We start from the raw sequence: 10,465 nt of genomic DNA on the forward strand, positions 1-10,465 counted from the left end.
CTATCTTGCTTTCTAACTTTGAGGAAGAAAGCAAAACCCATATAATAAGGAACTTCAGGGTAGAATTTAAGGATGGCTTGTAGGCAACATCCAGCAAGAAAATGAATTTTTCAGAGTGCCTTGGTGGCTCAGTGGGTTAAGCCTCTGTCTTCAGCTCAGGTCATGATCTCAGGGTCCTGGAATCGAGTCCCGCATCAGGCTCTCTGCTAGGCAGGGAGCCTGCTTCCCCCTCTCTCTCTGCCTGCCTCTCTGCCTACTTGTGACCTCTCACTGCCAAATAAATAAAATCCTTTAAAAAAAAAAAAAGAAAATGAATTTTTCAGTCTGACAAGTATAAGAAAAATAATTTCCCCAACAACATGAATGAGCTTGGAAGTAGATCCTTCCTCACTTAAGAATTTAGATGAGACCACCATTCCAATGTTTAACCAGATTGCACCTTGATTGCAGCCTCACAGAAGATCCAGCTAACCTGTGTCTGGACTTCTGATTCACAGAAAATGGAACACAATAAATATTTCATGTTTAAAGATGTTGAATTTGTAGTAATACTGTTACACAACAAGAGCTACCTATGCAGTTACATACAAGGTAATTAATCAAATAGTTAAATATATTCTGGAAAATGAAAGCCAGGTCTCTTAAAATTAAAATATGTTAAAAATATGGAAATGGTTAAAAATATGGAAATATACTAGAAAGCTGGGGGAGTTATACTTACATCAGAGAAAAAAAACAGACTTTAAAACAAATACTGTAAAAAATATACAAAGATATTACATAATGATAGAGGGGTCAAGCTAACAAGACGATATAACATTTGCAAATCTTTATTCGCTCAACAGAGGAGTACCTAAATATACTGAGCACACATATTAACATATCTAACAGGAGACATAGAGAGTGATACAATAATAGTGGGGGACTTTAATACCCTACTTACATTATGGATAGACTTTTAGACAGAAAAATCAATAAGGAAACATCGGCCTTAAGTGACATATCAAGCCATCTGGAATCAAGAGAAATATGCAGAACATTCCATTTAAAAGCAAGAGAATATTCATTCTTTTCAAGTACACAGGACATTCTTCAGAATAGGTTATATAGTAGGCCAAAAAACCAGTCTTAATAAATTAAAGAAGTTTGACTTAAAATGGATAAAAGACCTCAACGCGAGGCAGGAATCTATCAAAATCCTAGAGGAGAACATAGGCAGTAACCTCTTCAACATTGGCCACAGCAACTTCTTTCAAGATATGTCTCCAAAGGCAAAGGAAACAAAAGCAAAAATGAACTTTTGGGATTTCATCAAGATCAAAAGCTTCTGCACAACAAAGGAAACAGTCAAAAAACAAAGAGGCAACTCATGGAATGGGAGAAGATGTTCGCAAATGACAGTACAAAGGGCTGATATCCCAGATCTATAAAGAACTTCTCAAACTAACACCCCCAAAACGGATAGTCACATCAAAAAAATAGAAGATGTGGACAGACACTTCTGCAAAGAAGACATATAAATGGCTAACAGACACATGAAAAAATGTCCATCATCATTAGCCATCAGGGAAATTCAAATCAAAACCACATTGATCTACCACCTTACACCAGTTAGAATGGCCAAAACTAACAAGACAGTAAACAACAAGTGTTGGAGAGGATGTGGAGAAAAGGGAACCCTCTTACACTGTTGGTGGGAATGCAGATTGGTGCAGACACTTTGGAAAACAGTGTGGAGATTCCTTAAGAAATTAAAAATAGAGCTACCCTCTGACCCTGCAATTGCACTACTGGGTATTTACCCCAAAGATACAGATGTAGTGAAAAGAAGGGCCATCTGTACCCCAATGTTCATAGCAGCAATGGCCACAGTGACCAAACTGTGGAAAGTGCCAAGATCCCCTTCAACAGAAGAATGGATAAAGAAGATATGGTTCATATATACAATGGAGTATTATGCCTCCATCAGAAAGGATGAATACCCAACTTTTGTATCAACATGGATGGGACTGGAGGAGATTATGCTGAGTGAAATAAATCAAGCAGAGAGAGTCAGTTATCATATGGGTTCACTTACTTGTGGAGCATAAGGAATAACATGGAGGACATTGGGAGATGGAGAGGAGAAGTGAGTTTGGGGAGATGAACCATGAGAGACTGTGGACTCTGAGAAACAAACTGAGGGTTTTGGAGGGGAGTAGAGTGGGAGGTTGGGTGAGCTGGTGGTGGGTATTAGGGAGCACTGCTCCATATTATGTGGAGCACTGGGTATGGTGCATAAACAATGAATCTTGGAACACTGAAAAAATAAAATTTTAAAAAAAGAGGAGAAAAAATAAATTAAAGACTTTTGAAATAGTATCAAGCAAATTGCCTGACTACAATGTTATAACACTAGAAATTAATTACATTAAAAAGCTGAAAAATTTACAAAAGGAGAGGGTACTTCCAAACTAATTTTACTAGGCCAGCAGTACCCTGACACCCCAAACCAGACAAGGATACTAGGGAAATTATAAACCAGTATCTCAAAATTATAAACTAATTATGAACATAAGTCAATAAAATATTAGGAAACCTAACTCAATAATACATTAAAAAGGTCATACACAATGATCAGATGGGATTAATTTCAGAGATGCAAGCATATGGGTTCAACACCCTGTAATCAATCAATGGGTTATATCACATTAAAAAATGAAGGATAAAAATTATAGGATTATCTCAATAGATGCAGAAAAAGTATTTGACAATATTCAATATTTATGATAATAATCCAACAAATTTGGTACAGGTAAATGTACCTTAAAAATATAATGATCCACAGCTAACCTCCCAATACTGAAAACCTGAACATTTTTTCTCTAAGATTAAGACCAGGATGCCCATAGTCACCACTTTTATTTTATTTATTGGAAGTCCCAGCCACAATAATTAGGCAAGAAAAAGAGAAGTCTTCCAAATCAGAAAGAAAGAAGTAAAACTGTCACTTTTTGCAGATGACATATTATAGAGACCTCTAATGATTCCACCAAAAATCTGTTAGAGTATAAAAACTCATTAAAGTTGTAGGATGCAAACTAATATGTAAAAATTTGTCACATTTCTATATACTAATAATAAATGATCAGAAAGAGAAATTAAGAAAATTTGATAATTACATCAAAAGGAATAAAATATCTAAGAATAAATGTAACCAAGGAAGTGAAAACCCTAAACACTGAAAACTATAAGATACTAATAAAAGAATTTGAAGAATACATGAATAAATGAAAAGATATTGCATGCTCATGAGTTGTAAAAATTAACACTGTTAAGTGTTTGTACTCCCAAAAGTACTAGAGATTCAGCACAATCTCTATAAAAATTCCAATGACATTTTTCACAGAAATAGGACACACAATCCTAAAATTTGTATGGAACTGCAAAAGACCCAAAGTCAAGCAGTCTTGAGAAAGAACAGACCTCCCTAATTTCAAATGACATTTCATGGCTATAGAAATCACAAATGCATAGTATTGGCACATAAAGAGACACATAGATCAATGGAAAGAAAGCCCAGTTATAAATTCACCCTATCTGGTCATCTAATCTTGACAAAGGGGCCAAGAATATACAATGGGGAAAGGACAATGTTAATGGAAAAACTGGCTAGCCACATGGAACAGCATGAAACCAGACCATTATCTTTTCTTATACACAAAAATGAACTCGAAATGGATTAAAGTGTTGAATAGAGGACCTGAAATCAGAGATTTTAGAAGAAAACATAGGTAGTAACCTCTTTGATATCAGTCTTGGAAATGTTTTTTCATATTTGACACTAAAAGCACAGGCAACAAAACTTAAAATCAACAAGTGGAACTACATTAAACTTAAAACTTTTGCACAGCAAAAGAAACCATCAAAACCAACAAAATAGAAAGGCAACATATTGAATGGGAGAAAATACTTTTAACCATATATCTGATAAGGAGTTAATATCTAAAATATATAAAGAATTCATATAGCTCAACAGCCAAAAAAAAAAAAAAAAACTCATTAAAAAATGGGCAGAGGATTTGAATAAACACTTTTTTCAAAGGAGACTTACAGATGGCCAACAGACACATGAAAGGAAGCTCAACATTACCAATCATCAGGAAAGTGCAGAATAAAACCACAGTGAGATATCACCTCACACCTGTTAGAATGGTTATTATTGGGGTGCCTGGTGGCTCAGTCAATTGAGCCCAACTCTGGTCATGATCTCAGGGTTGTAAGATCAAGCCCTGCTAAGGCTCCACATTCAGTAGGGAGTCTGCTTGAGGATTCCCCCCCCTACCCCTCTCTCCTTCTCTGTCCCTGCTAAAAAATACCCAGCTATTATCAATAACATAAGAAATAACAAGTGTTGTGATAATGTGGAGGAAAAGGAACCCTTTTCCATTGTAAGTGGAAATATAAATTGATGCAACCGCTATGGAAAACAATATGGATATTTTTCAAAAAACTAAAAAATAGAACTATATAATCCAGCAATTCTACTTTTGTGTATTTATCAGAATAAAACTAAAACCTAACTCAAAAAGAAATCTGCACTCCTATGTTCATTGCAGCCTTTTTTTATGGTAGCCAAGATGTAGAAACAATATTAAGTGTCAGCTGACAATGAATGGATAAAAGAAATGTGGTATATACAGTGGATCTTGAACAGCCAAGTGTATGAAATGAGAAGGCCTAATTATGCATGAAGTTTTTTGATAAATACAGTAGAGTATTATACATGTATATTTTCTTCCTTATGATTTTCTTAATAACATTTTCTTTTCCTAGCTCAATTTGTTCTAAGAATACAGTATATAATACATATATATGCAAAATATTTGGTAATATACTGTTTATGTTATCAATAAAGCTTCTATTCTATAGTAGGATACTAATAGTTAACTTTTTGTAAATTAAAAGTTATAAATGGATTTTCAACTCTGCACAGTTGGTGCCTCTATCTTCCCTGTTTTTCAAGGATCTCCTGTATGTTGAATGGAATATTATTACATCCTTATAAAAGAATGAAATCTGACTATTTGCAATAACATGAATAAATCTTAAGGTCATTATACTAAGTGAAATCAATCAGACTGAGAAAGACAATGCCATATGATCTCTCTCATATGTGTCACCTATAAAAAAACAACAACAACAACAAAAAAACAAGCTCATAGATATAAGAACAGATTGGTCATTGCCAGTGTTGGGGAGCCAGAGTGGGATGGGAGAAATAGGTGAAGGAGGTCAAGAGGCATACAGAAACAAAAACAAAAGCAAATTAAAAAAATAACAACATTGCTTGTCCTTAACTGTTTAGTCCCTTCTCCATTTATTTGTAACGACACAACAAAATTTCCTTTAAGGATCTCCCATTCATTCATATAAGTCATATTGTTCATCCTAATGCTATTATTAAGATAACTGAACTCTTTTTTTTCCCCTAAAAAGAGCTCTGCTTTCAGTTTATTATTATTTTTTGACAGTACAGAGTGAGAAAGAAGAGAAGGTTGTAAATGTAGAATGATTTTTTAATTGTTGTCCTGACATAGAAAGGAATTAATGTCATTTTTAATCACATATTTTGGAATTATAGCAATATTTATTTGTACCCTGTATATGTAATTTAGAAATTTATGATATCAGACACATTACTAAGCTCTCAAAACGATCTTCACCCTGAAAAAGTGAACATGTGGGAATTAAATATGATAATATACAGAAAGCATATTGTCCAACATTTGTCATTTTATTAAGACTCCATATAAGTAATTGTAGCCATGATTTCTGCCTAATGGTAAAATAGTATCCTAAAATTATGTATTTTTCTTTTCTGTGAATTTTCCTTTTCCTGAATTGTTTCTTATATGACCTTCTCATGCCATACTTCCTATTCTGCTTGGGAAAATACAATGAATCATAAGCACACACCTAACACCAATAACTCCCATTAACAGAAAGAAATCCCAGTTGTCCAAGAGGATAAAACTCCTCATTTGTTATAGCAGAATCACTAATATATGTGGATTTTATTTGCTTTATGTATTGAAAATTTGCCAAATGTCTGTAATAAATGCTCATTGTTTTTATCATTAGAGAAAATATTGTTTTATAAAATTTTATTTTGCTCACTTTAAATCTTAGTTATTAGTAAAAGAGTAAATTTGTTAGGTTTTATTTTTACCAAAAATGGTTAAAGTGTAGGAAAATTGATGTAGTATGTCTTTTACAACTATATAAGCCTTCAATTCTATGGGATATTTTCTCTTTATTTTTTTGTCTTTATGATCCACAATGACATATCTTAATAGTTTCAGGATATTTTTTAGTTTGGCAGGAGGACGTACAAAGGAAATACTGAACTCAACAATATAAAATGAGTATCAAAAACTCAGCCATACAGAGGACATGAACAGACATTTCTGCAAAGAAGACATCCAGATGGCCAACAGACACATGGAAAAAGTCCTCCACATCACTTGGCATCAGGGAAACACAAATCAAAACCACAATGAGACACCACCTCACACCAGTCAGAATGGCTAAAATTAACAAGTCAGGAAATGACAGATGCTGGTGAGGATGTGGAGAAAGGGGAACCCTCCTACACTGTTGGTGGGAATGCAATCTGGTGCAACCTCTGGAAAACAGCGTGGAGGTTCCTCAGAAAGTTGAAAATAGAGCTACTTTTTGACCCCACAATTGCACTACTGGGTATTTACCCTAGAGATACAAACGTAGAGATCCGAAGGGACACATGCACCCAAATGTTTATAGCAGCAATGTCCACAATAGCCAAACTATGGAAAGAACCTAGATGTCCATCAACAGATGAATGGATAAAGAAGATGTGGTATATATACACAATGGAATATTATACAGCCATCAAAAGAAATGAAATCTTGCCATTTGTGATGATGTGGATGGAACTAGAGGGTATTATGCTTAGCAAAATAAGTCAATCGGAGAAAGACAACTATCATATGATCTCCCTGATATGAGGAAGTGGAGATGCAATGGGCGGGGGGGGGGGGTTAGGGGGGTAGGAAAAGAATAAATGAAACAAGATGGGATTGGGAGGGAGACAAACAAAAAGAGACTCTTAATGTCACAAAACAGAGGATGGCCAAGGGGAGGGGTGTATGGAGTGGGTGGTGGGGTTATAGACATTGGGGAGGGTATGTGCTATGGTCAGTGCTGTGAAGTGTGTAAACCTGGCGATTCACAGATCTGTACCCCTGGGGCTAATAATACATTATATGTTTATAAAAAAATTTAAAAATTAAAAAAAAAAAAAAAACTCAGCCATAAAATCAATTACTTGTTCAGGGTCTGGAAGGAATGAAGGTGTTTGTTCCTAAAAGTAACTAAGGAAATATGCTTCTGCTTTCTCTATTCCTTAATTTTATTAGGAAAATATATATTTTGGAAATTTTGTCTGTATTTACTATAGCTTCGTATTTCATTTTTTTTTTCTTTTTTAGCTTCAAGGATTAAAAAGTGTTAAGTGGGTTATTAGCTGAAGTAAAAATAGGTGTTTTGGGGAAACAAGAGTTTTAATGCTGAGGGTATCTAAGAGGGTTCAAAATTAAAGTTACACCCATATTACCGAAATATGTCTCGTATATTGCTTATATAGTTGATTATAAATATATTCTATTTTAATGTTTCTGAGAGGCCCAAAATTTAACAATATGATATTGCAGTTGCTATGAAGCAAAAAGTTCATCTATCTCTGAAGTTATTGACTCTAACTTCACATTAAAATTCTCTAGGAAGATTTAATCAATAGTAATGCTCAGTTTCCCATTTGAATCGAAATAAATATAAGGAAAATTTCCCCCCAAAAGAAAATCCAAAATCCTAATAATCTGAATCCCAATATACAGATTTGTACTAATTTTTATCTTATTTTAAATAAATGCTTTTAACCTTATAATTAGAGTTCCTTTTCTATATATGCAGGTAAAAATAACACTCAAGGAGTAACTAATTAAAAACATTTGTGGTAATATTTTCAAAAAGCACAAAAAGAACTCAAATTAATCTTGAGTGTATTTGTAAAAAAGAGGAAAATCTGACTTCAGTATTTTCCAAAACTTTCCATTTGGCGCTGACTTTTTGGTTGACCTTATCCTCCTTTACTCCCTCTATGAGAATTTTGCCCAGAATGGGGCCTTTTCAAAGTAGGAAAGCAAAATGCCTCTTAGAAAATCCTTACTGTCAGGCACTGGAATGTGGGAGACATCAGGATATAAAAGGCAACAGTAAAGAGATGTAAGAGACTCATCCGTAGAAACATTCTTGGTAACCAGTGCCAGAGTAGGAAAACCTAAACTGCGATTGATAAATTGCTGAATACTGCAAACAGACAAGTCCAAGAGTTAAAAAGTGCAAAGGCACCCAGTCATAAGGTGGCCCAACAATTTTGTGAATTTTACTTCCAGGAGCTCTACCTAGTCCTTAAATAAACATCTAAGAATAATGTCCTTGCACTTTTGACAAGGGAAAGGAAAATGAACAATCTTGAAATATGCCAAAGCACTCTATTATTCTTAACAAGGCCTGCTGACAGAGACACTACTTAACCAGAGTGTAACCTGCTATGGTTTATTCAGAGACAAAGCTGGCTTGGGGAAGGGAAATACTCATCTCCAGCTGGCTGTAGGTATTCTCTCCCACCTGAGGAGGGGAAAAATGAGAAGCAGTGGTAAAGTTCACAGTCTAGGACCACAGGGTTAACCAAAAGACTGAGATTTAATCATAGGAAAATTAGGTTTATAGACACTTCCCCTACCCCATACCTTACAACATTTTTAAGGCTTGTTAACCCAGTACATTATGTACACCTTTTAACAAAAATTACAATGCATATTAAAATGCAAAAAGCACAATTTGAAGGGATAGAACAAGCATCAGAACAAAAGTCTGATAGGAAGGCAAAATGACTATATCAGACCAGAAGTTTAAAAAAATGATTAATATGCTAAAACTTTAATGGAAAAAGTAAATGTCAAGTAAGAACAGATGGATGACATAAGCAGAAAGAAACATTTGAAGAAATAATTTTCTAAAATGGTAGACATCAAAAGATTGTAAAAGAAATTAAGAATGCCTTTGATGGGCTCATTTGAAAAGTGGATATGGATGGAAGATTAAAAAAAAAAGAATCTCTGAACTTGAGGTTATGACAAGAGAAACCTCCAAAACAAAAAAGAAACAAAAACAAAAAAAAAAAAAAAAAAAAAAGAAGAGACTGAAGGGGGAAAAAAAAAACCCAGAATATCCAGGAATGTGGGGGCAACTACAAAAGAGGTATCCTGTGTATGATGGGGATACCAAAAAGATAAGGAAGAAATCATAAGCTATATTTGAAACATTGAAGACTGAGAATTTCACCAAATTAATGTCAGACACCAAATTACAGATCAGGAACACCTGAAAACACAAACTGGAATGAATGTCAAAAATTCTACCCCTAGGAGAACTATATTCAACTTCAGAAAATCAAAGATAAAAAAATATTGAAAGTTGTCCAGAGGAGGAGGAAAAACTATCTATATAGGAGCAAAGATAAAAATTAAATCTATATTCTTCTTAGAAACCATGCAAACTAGAAGAGAATGAAGTGAAAGGCTGTGTTAAAAACCCCACCAGTCTAGAATTCTGTACCCTGTGAAATTAGTTTTTAAAACTGAAGGAGAAATAAACATTCTCATATACAAATATCAAAGGAAGTATTGTCTTGCAAGAAATGTTGAAAGAAATTCTTTAGAAAAAAGAGAAATAATATAAAGTCAAAAACTCAGATTTACATAAAGAATAACATTAAAGAAGAAAAGAAATATAGATAATATAAAACATTTATTTTATTTTTAACCACTCTGAAGGAAAATTATTCACCATTTACATAAATGGACACATCATACAAACAGTAAATCAACAAGGACTACATAGATTTAACAGACATATTCAGAACATTCTATCCTAAAACAGCAGATTACATATTCTTTTCAAATATACATGGGTCATTATCCAGAACAGATCATGTATTAGACCACAAAACAAGTATCAACAAACAAACAAAACTGAAGTCACGCCATGAACATTTTCTCACCACAATGCTATAGAAACCAACCACAAGAAAAAATATAAGATCACAAATACATGAAGATTAATAACATGCTATTAAACATCAAATGGGTCAACCATGAAATCAAAGAAGAAATTAAAAAATATATGAAGACAAATGAAAATGAAAACACAACAGTCCAAAACATTTTGAGTTCCACAAACATGGTTCTAAGAAGGAAGTTTATGGCAAAACATGCCTACCTCCAAAAGCAAGAAAATTTTCAAATAAACAACTTAACCTTACACATAAAGGAGCCAGAAAAAAGAAGAACAAAACCAAACCCAGGAAAAGGATGTAAATAAT

The sequence above is a fragment of the Martes martes genome (genome assembly GCF_963455335.1).
Source record: "Martes martes genome assembly, chromosome: 2".
Lineage (NCBI taxonomy): Eukaryota > Metazoa > Chordata > Mammalia > Carnivora > Mustelidae > Martes > Martes martes.